Below are 20042 nucleotides of genomic sequence, written 5' to 3' on the forward strand. Positions count from 1 at the left end.
AAAAAAATAGTGTCCGCATTTCGTTAAAATCAAGATTACTCTTAAACCGTAAGGAATTAGAGAGAGTGTTCTACATAAAAAAGCTGCGCCTCATCGATATCTTTCCAACGGCGTATAATTTGAATCACTCCGATGAGCGGTTTGTAATAATTTCACAAAAAAGGCCGCTGCCACTCATCGTCAGCCACACCGTTTTCAAAATTAACTTCAAACCGTAAGGAATCTTAAAAACATTTCAACATATAAAAGTTGCGCCTTGTCCGTAGCTTTCCAACAGTGTATCACATACCTCGTTTCGACAAATGGTTAAAAAACTGTAACGAAAACAGTACGGAAAAATTCAAAAAAATGAAAAAACATAATTCCGCGATTTAGTAAATTTAAAACTGATCTTAAGCCGTAACGAATTAGAGAATATAATAGATATGAAAAAGATGCGCCTCGACGATATCTTTCCAACGGTGTATCATTTGCTTCATTCCGACGAGCGGTTTAGAAAAAAATGTAAAAAACGCTCGCTACCATTCAGCATGAGCCGCACAATTTTTGAAACTGCTCTTAAACTATGATGAATCTTGGAAAGTGTTCCACATGGCAAATTTGCGCCTAATCCATAGCTTCTCAACGGTATGTTACACGTGTTGTTCCGATAAACGGTTAAAAAACTAGAGCGAAAAAGATATTAAAAAAACACCGCATGCAGTTTTTTTCGACACGAAGTTCATTAGTCTCTGTATTGCAGTACCTTTGCTACTGAAAGTGCAGTGCCCTCACGTTGAGCGTGCAGTGCGGAAGTGTTATCAGAATAGTTATTCTGCTAATATTAGCATAATAGACCGGCTCCACTAAAAAAATGTTTAGGTGATGTAAAAAATTGTTCCTGCAATTTTTAAAAAATGTTGGTACCATTCGGATATTTTGTCTTATAATTACAAAAAATGTTGACATGTTTAAAAATATGTTCATGATAGTTTTCTAAAAATGTTATTCAAAATATAAAAACAACCCGCCTACTTCGTAAAAATCTTCATGTCATTTGGAAAAATGTTCATTGCATAAAAATGTTGACGCTTTAAAAAAATATGTTTGTGACATTTTTTAAAATATATACAATGTAAAATGTTGTTTGCGCGTTTTATACAGAAAAATGTTTGTAACATATATAAAATGTGTGTGACATTTATAAAAATCAATAACACATAATAAATGTTTGCACGTTTTACTAAAAATGTTCATTGTGTGTTTATGAAATGTTTTTTTGCGGGTTTCACCGTGTATTTAAAAGATGGTCAATGCCCATTTGCAAATGTTCAACATGTATTGGTAAAAATGTTTAATGTGTATCTAAACAATGTTTAACAAGTGTATAAAAATGTTTAATGTCCATTTGACAAATGTTTCAATATGTATTCGGATAAACGTTTAACTTGTACTCCCTCCGTTCCCAAATATAAGTCCTTTTAGAGATTTTAACAAGTGACTACATACAGAGCAAAATGAGTGAATCTACACTCTAAAATATGTCTACATACATCCGTATGTTGTAGTCCATTCGAATGTCTAAAAAGACATATATGTAGGAACGAATGGAGTATTTTTCAAATATTCAATGTATATCTAGAAAAATGTCCAGAGTGTATACAAAAATTGTTCAGCGCGCATTCGAAAAAGTTGACTTGCATTTAAAACTAGAAAGAAAAAGGAGAAATGAAAAAGAAAAAGAAAGAAGTAGAAAAAACAGAGAAGCCTTGGTCATTACCTTGCTCATTCTTTAACTTCTTCATGCGGTTTCTTTGACGTCGGGCAAAGGCAAATTATGAAAATAAGTCATTTTAATTGCAAAAATTCAACCAATTAACTATGTTGTTTTGTGTGTGGTGGATCTCATCCATCTCTAAGAGCCCTTCTATCTCTCTTGATGATTTTGGCATGCAATATTGCTACTTGTGAGCTGCGTTGGGATTTTCTCGAATAGGAGAGGATGATGCAGTACAATAGAGATAAGTATTTCCCTCAGTTATTGATGAGGACATCAATACTATAGTTACACCCACAGCCCGTGTTGCTATACATACTGGACCAATTACTAAATCTTGCGCACGCCAATTGAATTATCAGGTACTTTCGTTTCTTGGTGACAATCCTAATGTTCATGAGAATATGATGCTGCCTAAATTGGTCATTTGTGTTGATTACTAATGAAGGGCCTAGCATGGACAAGCGGGATGAACACTGGAGCAGGATCAAGCATGGAGATGAAGGCGTGCGCGAAGGGATCCAGAATGGCGTTTCTAGTGCATATTTGAGCACTTTGAAGCATTCCTGATGACATACAAGGACATGGCCCAGCTTATTTTAGGTGCTGCGCCACTTATTTTTGGGCCAAGCCCATGTAATTTCGAAATACAACTTCCTAGGCTTTTTTTAGAGTCCGTACGTGTGGGGAAACAAAGTTAGGGTTGGTTTCGGGCCCCTCCTACAAGGGGTCACGAAATTCCCCCTTACTCCTCCATATATACAGCCCTTAGGGCGTCGTTTAGACTTTGGGTTTTGTTTAGATTAAGTTCGTCATAACCGCAACTTCGCGTACTTCGTTTGTGTTCAACGACCAGACAAAGACGTCACAGAACCCCACTTTCATCAATAAAGCTTTTATTTTATATTCGCAATATCCAGATTGCAATCTCAGTTTCTTGCTTGTTCTTCGTTTGCCTACAGGAAATAGACTCTTATGGTCAGGTTGATCGTGCTCCGGCGTGGTCAATAACTTCTCAGAGTTGGTTTAGCGATTTCTAAGGCGCAACGTCTTCGCACGTTCATAGTCGGATCGTGAAAGTCTACTCCACCAAAAATGATAACCACCATCTCATCAAAAGACGGGACACCTTTGCCTCTATCGGTTATAAAACCAAGGTTATCAATCCAGTAGGAGAACCAAGCAACACTATGTAAACAACACCTACACAGAAACAACAAATACTTGCAACCCAGCGCGTAGAGGGGTTGTCAATCCCTCAACGATTATGAGCAAGATTAAATTGCATATTTTTTGATAAATAGACCAGACAAAATACAAAATAAAATAAATAAAGTAAAATTCCAGCAAGGCATTTTTAGTTTTAATATATGATAAAATATAGACCCAGGGCCATAGTTTTCATTAGAGGCAGCATACGGTGGGTAAACAAATTACTGTTGAGCAATTGATAGAAAAACAAATAATTATGACGATTTCTAAGGCAACGATCATACATAGGCATCACGTCCGAGACAAGTAGACCAAAACGATTCTGCATCTACTACTATTACTCCACACGTCAACCGCTATCCAGCATGCATCTAGTGTATTAAGTTCATGAAGAAACGGAGTAACGCCTTAAGCAAGATGACATGATGTAGACAAGATAAACTCACATATGAATAAACCCCATATTTTTATCCTTAATAGCAACGATACATACATGTCACATCCCTTTCTGTCACTGGAATTGAGCACCGTAAGATCGAACCCATTACAAAGCACCTCTTCCCATGGCAAGATAAATCAATCTAGTTTCCTAAACAAAACCAGTAAATCAGAGAAGAAATACGAAGCTATAGTAATCATGCATAAAAGAGTTCAGAGAAAACTCGAATAATATTCATCGATAGATCTGGTCATAAACTCACAATTCATCGGACCCCAACAAACACACCGCAAAAAGTCATTACATCGAATAGATCTCCAAGAACACCAAGGAGAACATTGTATTGAAGATCAAAAAGAGATAAGAAGTCATCTAGCTACTAACTATGGACCCATAGGTCCGTGGTAAACTACCCACACATCATCAAAGGCGCAACAAGGATGAAGTAGAACCCCTCCGTGATCGATCCCCCCTCCGGCAGCGTGCCGAAAAAGGCCTCCGGATGGGATCTCGTGGTTCTGAAACTTGCAGCAGCGGAAAAAGTATTTCATGGACTCCTTTGTTGGTTTCATGATTTTAGAGAACTTATAAAGACAGACTTAGGTCAAACGAAGCCACATGGGCCCCACAAGCCACCAGGGCGTGCCCTGGTGGGTTGTGTCCACCTCGGTGGCCCCCCGCACCACCTCTTCGCTCAATAAATACCCCAATATTCCAAAAACCCTAGGGGAGTCAACGAAAAACAATTCCAGCTGCCGCAAGTTCCAGAACCACGAGATCCAATCTAGACACCATCATGGAGGGATTCATCATCCTCATTGGTGCCTCTCCGATGATGCGTGAGTAGTTCATCAAAGACCTACGGGTCCGTAGTCAGTAGCTAGATGGCTTCTTCTCTCTTTTTGATTCTCAATACAATGGTCTCTTGGAGATCTATTTGATGTAACTCTTTTTGCGGTGTGTTTGTTGGGATCCGATGAACTTTGAGTTTATGATCAGATCTATATATCCATGAAAGTTATTTGAGTTCTTTGTTATCTTACATGCATGATTACTTATAGCCTCGTATTTCTTCTTCAAATCTTTGGTTTAGTTAGGCTGACTAGATCGATTTTTCTTGCCATGGGAAGAGGTGCTTTGTGATGGGTTCGATTGTGCGGTGTTCTTTCCCAGTGACAGAAGGGGTAGCAAGACACACATGTATCATTGCTATTAAGGATAACAAGATGGGGGCTATTCCTACATGAATAGATCTCGTCTACATCATGTCATCGTTCTTATTGCATTACTCTGTTTTTCCATGAACTTAATACACTAGTTGCATGCTGGATAGCAGTCGATGTGTGGAGTAATAGTAGTAGATGCAGGCAGGAGTCGGTTTACTAATCTTGGGCATGATGGCTATATAATGATCATTGCCTGGATATAGTCATAATTATTCGATGTTCTATCAATTACCCAAGAGTATTTTGTTTACCCACCGTGTGCTATTTCTTGAGAGAAACCACTAGTGAAATCTACGGCCCCCGGGTCTATTTTCCCATCATATATTTGTAGATCTATATTGCTATTTGCCTTTTATTTTATTTGCATCTTTTATTTCCAGATCTATATTATCAAAAACCCAAAAATACCTCGCTAAGTTATATTTGTCGTTATTTGCATCTATTAATCTACCACAATTTTTATCCCGTCAACTTGACAATTTATGGCACCGTTACCCGAAAGGGATTGACAACCCCTTTTACATGTCGGGTTGCAAGTATTTATTCTTTGTGTGCAGACACCGTTTACATAGTGTAACTTTCTTCTCCTACTGGTTTGATAACCTTGGTTTCATAACTGAGGGAAATACCTACCGTAGCTGTGCTGCATCATCCCTTCCTCTTTGGGGAAATACCGATGTAGTTCAAGCGACATCATAGTTCTCCTATCACCATCACCTACTCTAGTTAGCATCCCCCTATTTTCATCTTATGGTTTAGTTCATAACGAGTCACACAATCATTCACCACAGATATTTTGTTTTGCATCCTTTTCCCTTCATTCTAACATCCCTGATCTTCAAAGCACATATATCCTCACTCATTCGCAAGGATACCTGATAAATCCGGTGACAGGCCCTCACAATCGTCATCAGAGTTGTCTCTTGCCAACACCCAAAGCGTCCGCCAGCTGGAGAGACCTACTCCGTATGGGAGAGGGCCATGAGACTGGCAGAGTGGCGTGGGAAACACGACGAGGGAGCGCCACCGCCATCATCTTCTTCTGCCTCCTCTGCGGCGCCTCCTCCTCCTCGTCGGAGATCACTATCGGAAGCGCACTTGTCCCCAGTGTCGGCATCCCCAACACCACTTCCACCTCGCCTCCATACGGCGGGACGAACCTTGAAGGCCGCCCACTTGTTGCGGTTGATTGGATTCGGCGACTCCTCTTCCATTATCGCCCACAGCAGCACCACCATGGCACGCTGCGGCCAAAAGTCAGGGAAGCACTTTGTCAGCTCCTCTCCATCCATAGCAACCCTTCTAGTGAACACCTCGTCATTGAGGTCCTTGGTCAGCGGAAACCACCTACTGATCTCTCACAGACGACCAAGCTTCTCCGCATACCCCTGCAATCAGCAACATATCCTCCTACCTCCTTGCCATGATTTGTTGCATGTTCTCTTCATATATCATGTCCCATTGGATCAAATAGTTGTCCATTATGCATGTTTATCGGTATTTACACTTTTCCTTTGAGCATTGCACATTTAGTATTTTATTTGATTTTTATTAGTTTTCTTTGTTTTCTTGTGTCAGTGTTTTGGAGCAACCTAGGACCAACCGACAGATAAATTATCTGGATCTACAGAGATTGATTGAATATGCCTTATTGTGCTCATTTGTAGTGTTTTTTCATTTGTTGTTGTTTTTGTTTTGCTTTTGTCGGTCTAGTGGAAACCAGGGTACCACGGCCCGTCTGCCTCCGGCCCAGGAGGCGACACTTGGGCCGGCCCACGAGGGATGGCCCTACCTCGGTCGCTCTAGAGGAAGCCGCCTCGCGAGGCCCCTTGCTGCTAAGCTAAACCCCACCAAGGCCGTCAAGTACAAGGTTGCCTCGCGAGGCCCCCCCTCGTGAGGGCGCCTCATGAAGCGGGTCGTACGACACCAGTTGTAGGGCTCCGAGTCCATCACGTGGATGACGTCCTACTGTCAGGATAAGGACGGCAGGGCATGACCAATACCAGTTTCCATTCTGGTGATAAGGGAGCAGGAGCATCTGCCTTCCCCAAAGCAAGTCCCAAAGCCATCCTCTTTGGTGTAAGGAGATCAGGACGGATCGGCGTAACAGAGCAGAGGTCATCGTCGAGCCCACCAGCGTGTCAGGATGGCAACTTTAGCAGGCGAACACCACCTTTAGTCAGGACAAGCCTAGGCGCCTGTCCCCCTTTGAATTTCCGCCCTGTGGCCACCCTTTCCCACTCATATTTTCGGGGAAGAGGACCAAGACACTACAAAATGGGCAGGGTCACCCCCATGTAAGGGGATCAAGCCATTCTCTCCCCCATGCCTCGTGTACCTCGAGCTCCAAGCGCTCCTTTACACAGCAATCCCACAAGCAGGAGTATGGTATTACACCACACGGTGGCCCGAACCTGGGTAGCTCACGTGTACCCGTCGTGTCCGGTGTGAGTGAGCGTGCTCGTCGTGATCTCGCCATAGTCCTCGTCGTGTCATACGTTGCCAAGCAAAGCTCCCCTAGAGTTCGAACCCAAGTTCCTGGAGAATTTCTTCAGCACAGATCCTAGACTCCGACATTTGGCGCACCAGGTAGGGGGACTTCTCGTCTTCGTGCCTTCGACCTTGGAATTGACAAGGATAACGACGCCGCCGCTCGCCGGGAACGCGCCGCGCGTTGGGCTGCCGCCAAGGCCCATGCGGCGCCCGGCGCCCGTGGTGCCCCTGGACGGCGCCCTCGCGCCGCCACCGAGCCCATGAGAGAGTGGGTGGCTGATATGTCTCAGTCGTATCTATAATTTTTTATTGTTTCATGACAATATTATACAAGTTTCACATATTTTTGGCAACTTTTTATATGATTTAATGGACTAACCTATTGATCCAGTGCCCAGTGTCAGTTCCTGTTTGTTGCATGTTTTTTGTTTCGCGAAAAATCCATATCAAACGAAGTCCAAACGCGATAAAAAATTTACGGACAATTATTTTGGAATATTATGATTTTTGGGAGGTGGAATCAACGCAAACGGGGGCCCACAGTGACCGCAACACACCAGGACGCGTCGGGCACCCCCTGGCGCGCCCAGGTATCTTGTGCCCTCCCCGAAGGTCGGTTGGGGCCCTTCTTCTGGCGCAAGAAAGATAATTTATGAAAAAAATCGTGTAAAAATTTCAGTGCAATTGGAGTTACGGATCTCCAGGAATTTAAGAAACCGTGAAGGGCCAGATCTGGGGAACGCAAAACAGAAGAGAACAGAGAGGGAGATCCAATCTCGGAGGGGCTCCTGCCCCTCCGCTACCATGGAGGCCATGGACCAGACGGGGAACTCTCCTCCCATCTAGGGGGGAGGCCAAGGAAGAAGAAGAAGAAGGAGGAGGGGGGCTCTCTCCCCCCCTCTCCCGCTGGCGCCGGAGTGCCGCCGGGGCAAGGATCGTGACGACGATCTACATCAACATTCTTGCTACCATCAACACCAACTCTCTCACCTTCTGTGCAGCGGTGTAACACCCCTTCTCTCCGCTGTAATCTCTACTTAAACATGGTTCTCAACTCCATATGTTATTTCCCAATGATATTTTGCTATCCTATGGTGTTTGAGTTGATCCGTTTTGTCCTATGGGTTAATCGTGATCTTGGTTGGTATGATTGTATATTTTATTTATGGTGCTGTCCTACGGTGCCCTCCGTCTCGCGCAGACGTGAGGGATCCCCACTGTAGGGTGTTGCAATACGTTCATGGTTCGCTTATGGTGGGTTGCGAGAGTGACAGAAGCTTAAACCCGAGTAAGTGGGTTATCACGTATGGGAGTAAAGAGGACTTGATACTTAATGCTATGGTTGGGTTTCACGACCTTAATGATCTTTAGTAGTTGCGGATGCTTGCTAGAGTTCTAATCATAAGTGCATATGATCCAAGTAGAGAAAGTATGTTAGCTCATGCCTCTCCCACATATAAAATTGCAAGAATGATTACCGGTACTTGTTATCGATTGCCTAGGGACAAATGAATTTCTTATTGACAAAAGCTATCCACTTTTATTATCTTGCAATTTATTCATAGTTTTATTCTCGCAAAGTACTCATAGTTTTATTCTTGCAAAATAGTTTCATACTTGTTTTACGTAAAGCAAACATCAAGTGTGCGTAGAGTTGTATCGGTGGTCGATAGAACTTGAGGGAATAATTGTTCTACCTTTAGCTCCTCGTTGGGTTTAACACTCTTATTTATCAAAGAAGGCTACAAACGATCCCCTACACTTGTGGGTAATCAAGACCTTTTTCTGGCGTCGTTGCCGGGGAGCAATAGCGTGGGGTGAATATTCTCGTGTGTGCTTGTTTGCTTTATCACTAATTAGTTTTTTATTTTGTGCTCTTGTTTTCTATCTTTAGCTATGGGTAGGAAACGCAAAATACCAAAAAAAAGTTGTACCTGCTAGACCAATGGTTGAAGAACCACCCAAAATCTATCATACTACCGAAGCTTTCTACTTGGATCGTCTTCGATCCATTTGTGCTCGTGCTAAAAAGCCAACTAGCTTAGTTGAGGGAAAATCATTAAATGATCATGCTTATTATGTGTGACACCGCTTATCTCAAAAAGGGAAACTTTTATGGCATCATATTAATACTTTGTATTGCTATGCTTTGAATTTATGTGAAATACATGATTTTACTTGTTGTTCTGAAGACCCTAAAAAACACCTTCCCTTCCAATGTGAGTTTAAGGATAATGGTATCGTATCTTCTTATGCCAAAGGTGTTTATAACTCATACATTATTTAATTTCCCTTCATGCTTACCGAAGGATGAATGCTATGATAATTGCTATGATCCCGTTGATTCTTTTGAAATATCCCTTTTTGATGAACTTGATCCTTGCTATGTTTGTGGCCAAGATGCGAATTTGAATTATGCTTATGGAGATGAACTTGCTATTGTTCCGTATGTTAAGACTGAAATTGTTGCTATTGCACCCACACATGATAGTCCTATAATATTTTTGAATTCTCCAAACTACACTATATCAGAGAAGTTTGCACTTATTAAGGATTACATTGATGGGCTGCCTTTTACCGTTACACATGATGATTTTTATGAATATAATATGCATGTGCTTGCTGCTCGTACTTGCAATTATTATGAGAGAGGAAACTACATCTCCGCCTCTCTATGTTTTCAACACGATAAAATTGCAAGAAACTGCTTATGCTATGTATTGGCCTTCACTTGATGTGCATGAATTGTTCTTGTATGACATGCCGATGCATAGGAAGAGAGTTAGACTTTGTCATTGCATGATACAAGTTGCTTTGTGCTCACTACTAAATGCCAAATAATTGCTAATTAAAATAGGCTTTGATATACCTTGGGATCCGGGTGGATCCATTACTTGAGCACTTTATGCCTAGCTTAATGGCTTTAAAGAAAGCGCTGCCAGGGTGACAACCCGAAAGTTTTAGAGAGTCATTTTATTCTGTTGAGTGCTTTTATAAAGTTTAAAAACAAAAAATATAGAGGGGAATTTAAAACATCACAAAAAGGAAAGTGAAAGTGAGAGAGACGAGCACTGTTGAAGTGGGGGAGCTCCTTGAACTTTGTTCATGCCCATGGAAACTTTGTGAATCTCAATTATAGAAACTCTTCAACAAAAATAGTTATCCCCTTGTACAAATCCTTTGTATTGTAAAATTATTGTGCCAAGGTTTGCCTTTAGGATGATTAGATTGCTTGTTGGTATGTGCGGTGCAGAAACAGAAACTTTGGCTGTAGCGCGTGAATATTCATTTTTTTACTCGAATGTCAAAAGGTTCTGAAACTTTTTGCACACTATTGCAGTAAAAAAAATATTTCGTCCTAATTTTTCAGAATTTTTGTAGTACCAGAAGTATGGTAGATGTTCAGATTTCTACACACTGTCCTGTTTAAGACAGATTCTGTTTTTTATGCATTGTTTTGCTTGTTTTGATGAAATATTGATTCTATCGGTGGTATAAGCCATGGAAGTTATATATAGTAGCTACAATGCAAAAACAAAATATGAATTGGTTTGAAATAGTACTTAGAGTAGTGATTTGCTTTATTATACTAACGGATCTTACCAAGCTTTCTGTTGAGTTTTGTGTGGATGAAGTGATCAAAGATCGAGGAGGTCTCGATATGAGGAGAAGGAGGAGAGGCAAGAGCTCAATCTTGGGGATTCCCAAGGCACCCCAAGTAAATATTCAAGGATACTCAAGCGTCTAAGCTTGGGGATGCCCCGGAAGGCATCTCATCTTTCTTCAACAAGTATCGGTATGTTTTCGTTTTCGTTTCGTTCATGTGATATGTGCAAATCTTGGAGCGTCTTTTGTGCTTAGTTTTCATTTTTATTTTATACACCATGCTTGTATGAGATAGTCCATGGTTGATTTATAGAATTCTCATTGCACTTCACTTATATCTTTTGAGTAGGACTTTACAGAATGCTTCATGTGCTTCACTTATGTCATTTGAAGTTTGGATTGCCTGTTTCTCTTCACATAGAAAACCGTTGCTTGTAGAATGCTCTTTTGCTTCACTTATATTTGTTAGATCATGGTCTTTTGTAGAAAGAATTAAACTCTCATGCTTCACTTATATCCATTTATAGAGTCAACATGAATTGGTCAATTGCATGGTTAGTCATGAAATCCTACATAAAACTTATGGATCACTGAATATGATATGTTTGATTCCTTGCAATAGTTTTGCGATATAGAGATGATAATATGTGGAAGGTACTAGTAAACGGTTGTGGTTAGTAGGAATATTGGTGTTAAGGTTTGTGATTCCCGAAGCATGCACGTATAGTCTCTCATTATGCTATGAAGTTGGAGCATGATTTATTATTGATTGTCTTCCTTATGTGTGGCGGTCGAGGATGAGCGATGGTCTTTTCCTACCAATCTATCCCCCTAGTGGCATGCGTAGTAGTACTTTGCTTTGAGGTCTAATAAACTTTTGCAATAAGTATATGAGTTCTTTATGACTAATGTGAGTCCATGGATTATATGCACTCTTACCTTTCCGCAATTTGCTAGCCTCTACGGTACCGTGCATTGCCCTTTCTGACCTCGAGACATGGTGCAAACTTCGCCGGTGCATCCAAACCCCGTGATATGATACGCTCTATCACACATAAGCCTTATTATATCTTCCTCAAAACAGCCACCATACCTACCTATTATGGCCTTTCCATAGCCATTCCGAGATATATTGCCATGCAACTTCCACTGCTTCCGTTTTGATGACTTGAGCATTCATTGTCATATTGCTTTGCATGATCATATAGCTGACATAGTAGTTGTGGCTCAGCCACCGTGCATCATTTTTTGTACATGTTACGCTAGATCATTGCACATCCTGGTACACTACCAGACGCATTCATATAGAGTCATATTTTGTTCTAGGTATCGAGTTGTAATTTTTATTTATTTTGAGTTATAAGTAAATAGAAGTGTGATGATCATCATTATTCATTATTAGAGCATGTCTCAGTGAGGAAAGGATGATGGACACTATGATTCCCCCACAAGTCGGGATGAGACTCCGGACAATGAGAGGAAAAAAAAGAAAAAAAAAGAAAAAAAAGGAAAAAAGGAAAAAAAAAGGAGAAAAAAAGAAAGAAAAAGAGAGAGAAGGGGCATTGTTACTATCTTTTACCACACTTGTGCTTCAAAGTAGCAACATGTTTCTCATATAGAGAGTCTCCTATGTAGTCAACTTGGCTTGTATATTCCGATGATGGACTTCCTCAAATGCCCGAGGTCTTCATGAGCAAGCAAGTTGGATGCACACCCACTTAGTTTTCATATTGAGCTTTCATACACTTATAGCTCTTAGTGCATCCGTTGCATGGAAATTCCTACTCCTCGCATTGATATCAATTGATGGGCATCTCCATAGCCCATTGGTTAGTCGCGCCGATGTGAGACTTTCTTATTTTTTGTCTTCTCTATATTTACCCCTATCATCATACTCTATTCCACCCGTAGTGCTATATCCATGGCTCGCGCTCATGTATTGCGTGAGGGTTGAAAAATCTGAAGCGCGTTAAAAATTATGAACCAATTGCTCGGCTTGTCATCGGGGTTGTGCATGATAAATACTTTGTGTTAAGAAGACAGAGCATGACAAGACTATATGATTTTGTAGGGTTAACTTTCTTTAGCATTGGTATTTTGAAAGACACGATTGTTTGTTGGGATGCCTGAGTATTGATGTCTTTATGTCGAATTATAGACTATTGCTTTGAATCACTTATGTCTTAATATTCATGCCATGATTAGATATACGATCAAGTTTATGCTAGGTAGCATTCCACATCAAAAATTATCTTTTTTATCATTTACCTACTCGAGGACGAGCATGAATTAAGCTTGGGGATGCTGATACGTATCCGTCGTATCTATAATTTTTGATTGTTTCATGCCAATATTATTCAACTTTCACATATTTTTGGCAAATTTTTATATGATTTATTGGACTTACCTATTGATCCACTGCCCAGTGCCAGTTCCTGTTTGTTGCATGTTTTTTGTTTCGCAGAAAATCCATATTAAACGAAGTCCAAATGCGATAAAAATTTACGGAGAATTATTTTGGAATATTTATGATTTTTGGGAGGTGGAATCAACGCAAACGGAGGCCCACGGTGACCACAACCCACCAGGGCGTGCCGGGCACCCCCTGGCGCGCCCAGGCATCTTGTGCCCTCCTCGAAGGTCGGTCGGGGCCCTTCTTCTGGCGCAAGAAAGATAATTTATGGAAAAAAATCATGTAAAAATTTAAGCGCAATCGGAGTTACGGATCTTCGAGAATTTAAGAAACCGTGAAGGGCCAGATCCGGGGAATGCGAAACAGAAGAGAACTGAGAGGGAGATCAAATCTCGGAGGGGCTCCTGCTCCTCCGCCGCCATGGAGGCCATGGACCAGAGGGGGAACACTCCTCCCATCTAGGAGGGGGGCAAGGAAGAAGAAGAAGGAGGGGGCTCTCTCCCCTCTCTCTCGGTGGCGCCGGAGTGCCGACGGAGTAAGGATCGTGACGGCAATCTACATCAACAATCTTGCTACCGTCAACACCAACTCTCTCCCCCTCTATGCAGCGGTGTAACACCCCTTCTCTCCGCTATAATCTCTACTTAAACATGGTGCTCAACTCCATATATTATTTCCCAATGATATTTGGCCATCCTATGTTTGAGTAGATCAATTTTGTCCTATGGGTTAATCGTGATCTTGGTTGGTATGATTGTATATTTTATTTATGGTGTTGTCCTACGGTGTCCTCTATCTCGCGCAAACGTGAGGGATCCCCGCTGTAGGGAGTTGCAATACGTTCATGGTTCGCTTATGGTGGGTTGCGAGAGTGACAGAAGCTTAAACCCGAGTAAGTGGGTTATGGCGTATGGGAGTAAACAGGACTTGATACTTAATGCTATGGTTGGGTTTCACGACCTTAATGATCTTTAGTAGTTGTGGATGCTTGCTAGAGTTCCAATCATAAGTGCATATGATCCAAGTAGAGAAAGTATGTTAGCTCATGCCTCTCCCTCATATAAAATTGCAAGAATGATTACCAGTACTTGTTATCGATTGCCTAGTGACAAATGACTTTCTTATTGACAAAAGCTATCCACTTTTATTATCTTGCAATTTGTTCATAGTTTTATTCTCGCAAAGTACTCGTAGTTTTATTCTTGCAAAATAGTTTCATACTTGTTTTAGGTAAAGCAAATGTCAAGTGTGTGTAGAGTTGTATCGGTGGTCGATAGAACTTGAGGGAATATTTGTTTTACCTTTAGCTCCTCGTTGGGTTCGACACTCTTATTTATTGAAGAAGGCTACAAATGATCCCCTACACTTGTGGGTTATCAGTGGCCTCCTCGGTCCACCCGACGATGAACAAGCAGGCGCGTGGCCGCTCCGCTACCGCCTCCTCGCTCGCACGTCGCGACCCTCCCGCTCCACACCACGTTGCTCATGGCGCAGGAGCTGTTGTGCTGTCGCCCCACCGAGGACGGCTACGACGCCTGGCTTAGACGCATCACTGAGCTTGTTGACGCCGCACGCAATGGCCAGGCGCCCTCCTGCTCCCTGCCAGCTCCGTCGTCACGCGCCAAGCGGGTAGGGCACCACGTGCCCCCCTCCTCCGGGCCGCGACGCCACGCAACACACGTTCCGAAGCCGTCCCACGGCTTGTCTGCACTGGGCGGCGTCGACGACAGCTGCCAGATCGTCTACTGCGCGCCCCCAGACGTGTGCGTGATCCTCGAGAAGCAACACAACCACCAGGACCGCGTCCTCCATGACGTTGCCGCGGCCGGGACCAAAACCGCGCGGCCCTGGTCGGCGGCACCATCACCGTCGATGGCTACCTGGCCCTCACCCCAGAGCTGCGTCGCGTGGTATGGCCCGACAAGTTCAAGCCTAAGCTTCCACCATGCTACGACGCCAGCGCCAACCCCACGAAGTTCCTCCTGCCCTACACCATCAACATCCAGGCCGCGAAGGGAGACGACCGGGTCATGGCGAACTGGTTTACCATGGCCCTCAAGGACACCACGCGCTCGTGGCTCATGGACCTTCCGGAGGCATCCATCTCCTCGTGGGGCGAGCTGTGCTCGCAGTTTGTCGCCAACTTCACGGGTACGAGCGACCGTCCTCTCACGCTCAACAACCTGCGAGTCATGCGCCGGCGCCCTGGCGAGACCCTTCGCAAGTTCATCCGGTGCTTCAGCCAGATGCGCAACAGGATCCCGAAGGCCTCCGACGCTGCGATCGTCTCCGCCTTCACCAACGGCGTCACAGACGTGAAGATGCGCGGGAAGCTCTCCATCAACGAGCCGCAGCATGCTGGCTCACGCGTCCCCCCGGTTCTTGAAGCAGTAGATTGGGGCGCGGTGAGTGGCGGGAACGACGTCTCCGCGCCAAAGAGGGCGTCGGCCTTTCCACCACCTCTAGAGCAAGGCGCTCAACGTTGAGCCTCATTGGGTCCTCCAGGACCAAGTGAGTCAACACCGGGCGCGCGCGCATCTGGAGGGGAGCGATGCGCTTGCGCACGAACTCCTTAATAACCATTTCCGCTGTAAGCCCGCCGACCTGCAGCATCCGCATCCTCGCCATGACCGGCTCCAGCGTCGCATCGGTTAGCTTGAAATGCCTTCACTCGGAGCTCTTCATCGCTGGCGCCTCTGGGATTTTCAGGAGGGGCTATACTGGCATGCATCCATGAAGATCCAGTGCTCCCGAAAGCCTTCCACCTCCTGGTGGATCCGCATATCGATGATGTGCGCGCCCATGCCCTCGGCCATGTGGAACGGCACGCAGGCCGAGCATTGGTCCGCCGCTGTCAGCCGAAGGCTGAAGAACTTCCGTAGGAGGCCACTGAGGGCATCACCCCTAGGAAGGCCTCGCAGAGGTAGGCGAAGACGGAGAGGAGGAGAACGGAGTTCGGATGTAGATGAAGTGCGTGGATTTGATACTGGCTGAGTACGGCATTGAAAAAGTCAGAGAATGGCGGCAGCAACCCTACAAAGACGGAGTGGAGGAAGAACAGGAAGGTCGTGCCCCCCACGGGCAGCGGGGCGCGACAGCGGCCAAATCTTCGTTGCCCCGTTCTCGTTGCGGGCGCCGGCCATCATTGGCCGCACCTTGTCCAAGCCCTCCTCGTTCAGGATCACAGACTTCAGTAGCGCGGGCCCGGGCCCTGGCGGGACCGACGGCCCCGGCTCGGTCGCTTTCCCCTTCCCTTTCTTGTGAGGGGCCATGGCGGCGAGAAGAGATTGAAAGTTGGAGGAAGAAGAAACAGGGGAGCCGCTTGCGCGCAAGACGGAGGGCGAGATGGAAAGGAGAAGCAATGATGTGCCCGCACCCTGCACGGGCAGGCTTTATCGCCAAGACGGCGGTTACCGAGGCGTCGTGGGGAAGTGAGGCGTCCCGCCTCGAAAAAGCCGCCACGCGTCACCTCTGGGCCCGACAGCTCGATGTGCCCCGCGTTGTTTCATTCCTAACGGGTGAAACATGCGCGCCGCGGGCCCGGGGGCTACCGTCGGCCAAGTGGAAACCAAGGTACCACGACCCGTGTGCCTCCGGCCCAGGAGGCGACACTTGGGCCGACCCACGAGGGATGGCCCTACCTCGGTCGCTCTAGAGGAAGCCGCCTCGCGAGGGGCTAGCCTCAGGAGGCCCCTTGCCACCAGGCTGAACTCCACCAAGGCCGTCAAGTATCAGGTTGCCTCGCGAGCCCCCCTCCCCCCCTCACGAAGCCGCCTCACGAAGCAGGTCGTACGACGCCAACTGCAGGGCTCCGAATCCATCACGTGGATGACGTCCTGCTGTCAGGATAAGGATGACAGGGCATGACCAAGACCAATTTCCATTCTGGTGATAAGGGAGCAGGAGCATCTGCCTCCCCCAAAGCAAGTCCCAAAGCCTTTCGCTTTGGTGTAAGGAGATCAGGACGGATCGATGCGCCAGGGCGGAGGTCATCGTCGATCCCATTAGCGCGTCAGGATGGCAACTTTAGCAGGCGAAGACCACCTTTAATCAGGATAAGTCTGTGCATCTGTCCCTCTTTAAATTGCCGCCCTGTGGCCACCCTTTTACGCTCATATGTGTACCTCGAGCTCCAAGCGCTCCTTTACACAGCAATCCCAGACAAGCAGGAATAGGATATTATACCGCACGGTGACCCAAATCTGGGTAGCTCGTGTGTCCCCGTCATGTTCGGCGTGAGTGAGCGTGCTCGTCGTGATCTCGTCGTAGTCGTCGTCAGGTCATAGGTTGCCAAGCAAAGTCCCAGAGTTTGAACCCTAGTTATTGGAGAGTTTCTTGGACGCAGATCTCAGACTCCGACAGCTTTGCTTATTATTATTTTCATTTCGCTCTCCCTTTTGCTCGCTCGTTTTTGCTTCTCTTGGCCCTACCCGCGACGCGAGCGCGTTGCGTTCAAAGGCGGATGCGTACGCCTTTGCCCCTGCTTTTCCCGCCCTGATTCGTCCAACCAGGGGAGGGGGAGGCGTCGTCCGGTGGGTTAACCAACCCGCCCAGCCCAACCACCGCCCACCGGCACCGGGCAACCGCCGTGAACAAGTAAAGAATCCACCGCACCCCACCCCACCCCACCCAGGCTGCTGCCGTCCCGCCTGCCCGATATCTGATAGCATCTGCTCGCTGCGAACGTAGCAGACAGAGCGGTGGCGTGCCTGCGATCGACTACCGCTGGTCTAGGCCGTGGCTAAACAAAAGCAGGAGGCCCAGCACCGGCGCGGGGCGCGGCTGATGGAGCGGGGCGAGAGTGATGGCGTGCCATGTGCCGCTGCCCCCCGTGGGCCTCGTAACCCGCGCGCGTATGGATCCTGCTGAGATGCGTACACGAGGAGGAGGAGATGGGGACGCCTCCGCTGACAGCTCGCCGCGTTCCATGGCTTTCCGCACGGGGTTATTAAATGGAATTAACCCGGCGTGGCCAGGCCGGTGAAGCCTACAGTAATTTTTATCGTCTCATGGTGCCGACGAAAGATCGACGGAGAGGTAAAACTACACGTTTATGCGCAAAAAAAAAAAGGTAAAACTACACGTCGCGTGCGGCGAGAAAGACCCGGCCGGCCTGTTGCTGTTGGTGGACGGAGTGGAGCACGCGTGCTCTGGCTGCTTCTGGACCGGACCGGACCGGACCAAGCCAGGCGGAGCGGCTCTTCGTTGAGACGGAAGGGCGCGGCGCCCAACGACCAGACCATGGGAAGCAAGCTCCGCTCGTGCGGGCAATAATTCCGGCCGGCGCGGGCTGGTGCTTTCCCCCATGTCGTGTCCAGATTACGCAACGTCGATCGGTCATCATAAGTGGTGGTGGCGCCGGCGACGTCGCGCGATCGATCATGATGGCGACGCCGTGCGCCGGCAATGATGGAACGGACGGACGACGTTGCGCCGTTGCACCTAACCAGCCTTGTTCGTCGGTAGCGCGCCTGCCGAGACGTGTGATGCGGCCCCGGAACGGCCGAATGATGGACGGATGGATGAGCCGAATCCCCAACGTCAAAGCGATTTTCAAGTCCACGCCGGCCCAACTGCAGGAGACTTCACAAAACCAGAGCGGAGGCCCCAAAAAAACAGAGCGAAGAAAAAAAAAACAGCAAACCAGAGTTGCAATCGCATGCGCACATCAACAGTCCTCCGTAACTGCACGAACCACCAATTGATCAAGCTGCAGTTTCACAAGGAATCGCAGCAGTTTTGACGCAACACTGTAAACAGGGGAAATGACGCGTCTTGTCAAGTAACATCGGTCGCCGTCGCGTTACCCTCGTAGGCAGGCGCGGTGGCTCTCCTCATCCTACAGCTCTTAGCATGGCAAGCGTGCGTGAGGGCAAGAACGTCGGTAGAAAGGACAGACAGAGACGACGATTGGGTCGGAGGAAGAAGAAATAGCGTGAGCGCCTTCTCATCCTCCTGGACTGGAAGAGGCGGACATTGCTTGGGCCATGTGTCTTGGCTAGCTGGCCACCAGCTCTCGATCGTCACTTCACCGGTAAATCTCATCTCCGTGGTTCAGCTAATACGGACACGCCCGGGTCGTTCCAGACGATGTACGCACGCACCACTCACGATTAAACAACAAGCCAAGCCGAGGCATCGCCATCCTTGGACTCGGCATCGGGTGGCAGTGCACGTCTGCTCAAGGGGGAACGTGGCCTCACGGTCATGGGCATGGTTGTTCGCCGGCTGCGCTGAATACGAGCTGCCATACTTTTCTCCTTTCAGACAGCTTTAACCGACTTGGAGCATCTCAATGCCCCAAACTAAGAGCACCTCTAATAGACCCTTTAAAATGCACGAAACTATAAAATAACCGTTGGTTTATAGTTTTAGACGAAAAAAAGACCCGAATAGAACCCATAAAGAACTCCGATCCGTAAAAAAATTTAAGGGCCCGAAAAACATCCACACTAAACCCGTGAAAATAAAGATTTCAGAGGCAACTTGAGGGTGGACTGTATACCCGAAAGACTGTTGGCGGGAGTCCAACTGCCATCGGAACTTTCATGGCTCGCTCCCGTCCGCCCGTCCCTGACCGCCGGCCGCCAGCCTCGGCCGCCGTGCCCGCCGGCCGTCTGCCTGCGTCTCTCCCGATGGAGGAGCTAGCTAGCTAGCTGAATCGATTCGAACGGAGCTAGCTAGGTCTAGTTGAATCGATGCGCATCTAGCTAGCTCGGCAAACGGAGGAGTCCGGCCCCGCGTCTTCCTCGTCCGCCGGCGGCCGCCCTGGCTTACGGTATATGCTTATTTTCAAATTGGCGTGAGGAAGAGGACGACCACAAAAAAAGTGGGCTAGCAGTGGGTCTGTTCGGTATATTAAGAGAATATTCTTTTTTTACGGGTTGATTATATGGG

Source organism: Triticum aestivum, chromosome 6D, assembly GCF_018294505.1.
Source record: "Triticum aestivum cultivar Chinese Spring chromosome 6D, IWGSC CS RefSeq v2.1, whole genome shotgun sequence".
In the NCBI taxonomy this organism is placed as follows: Eukaryota; Viridiplantae; Streptophyta; class Magnoliopsida; order Poales; family Poaceae; genus Triticum; species Triticum aestivum.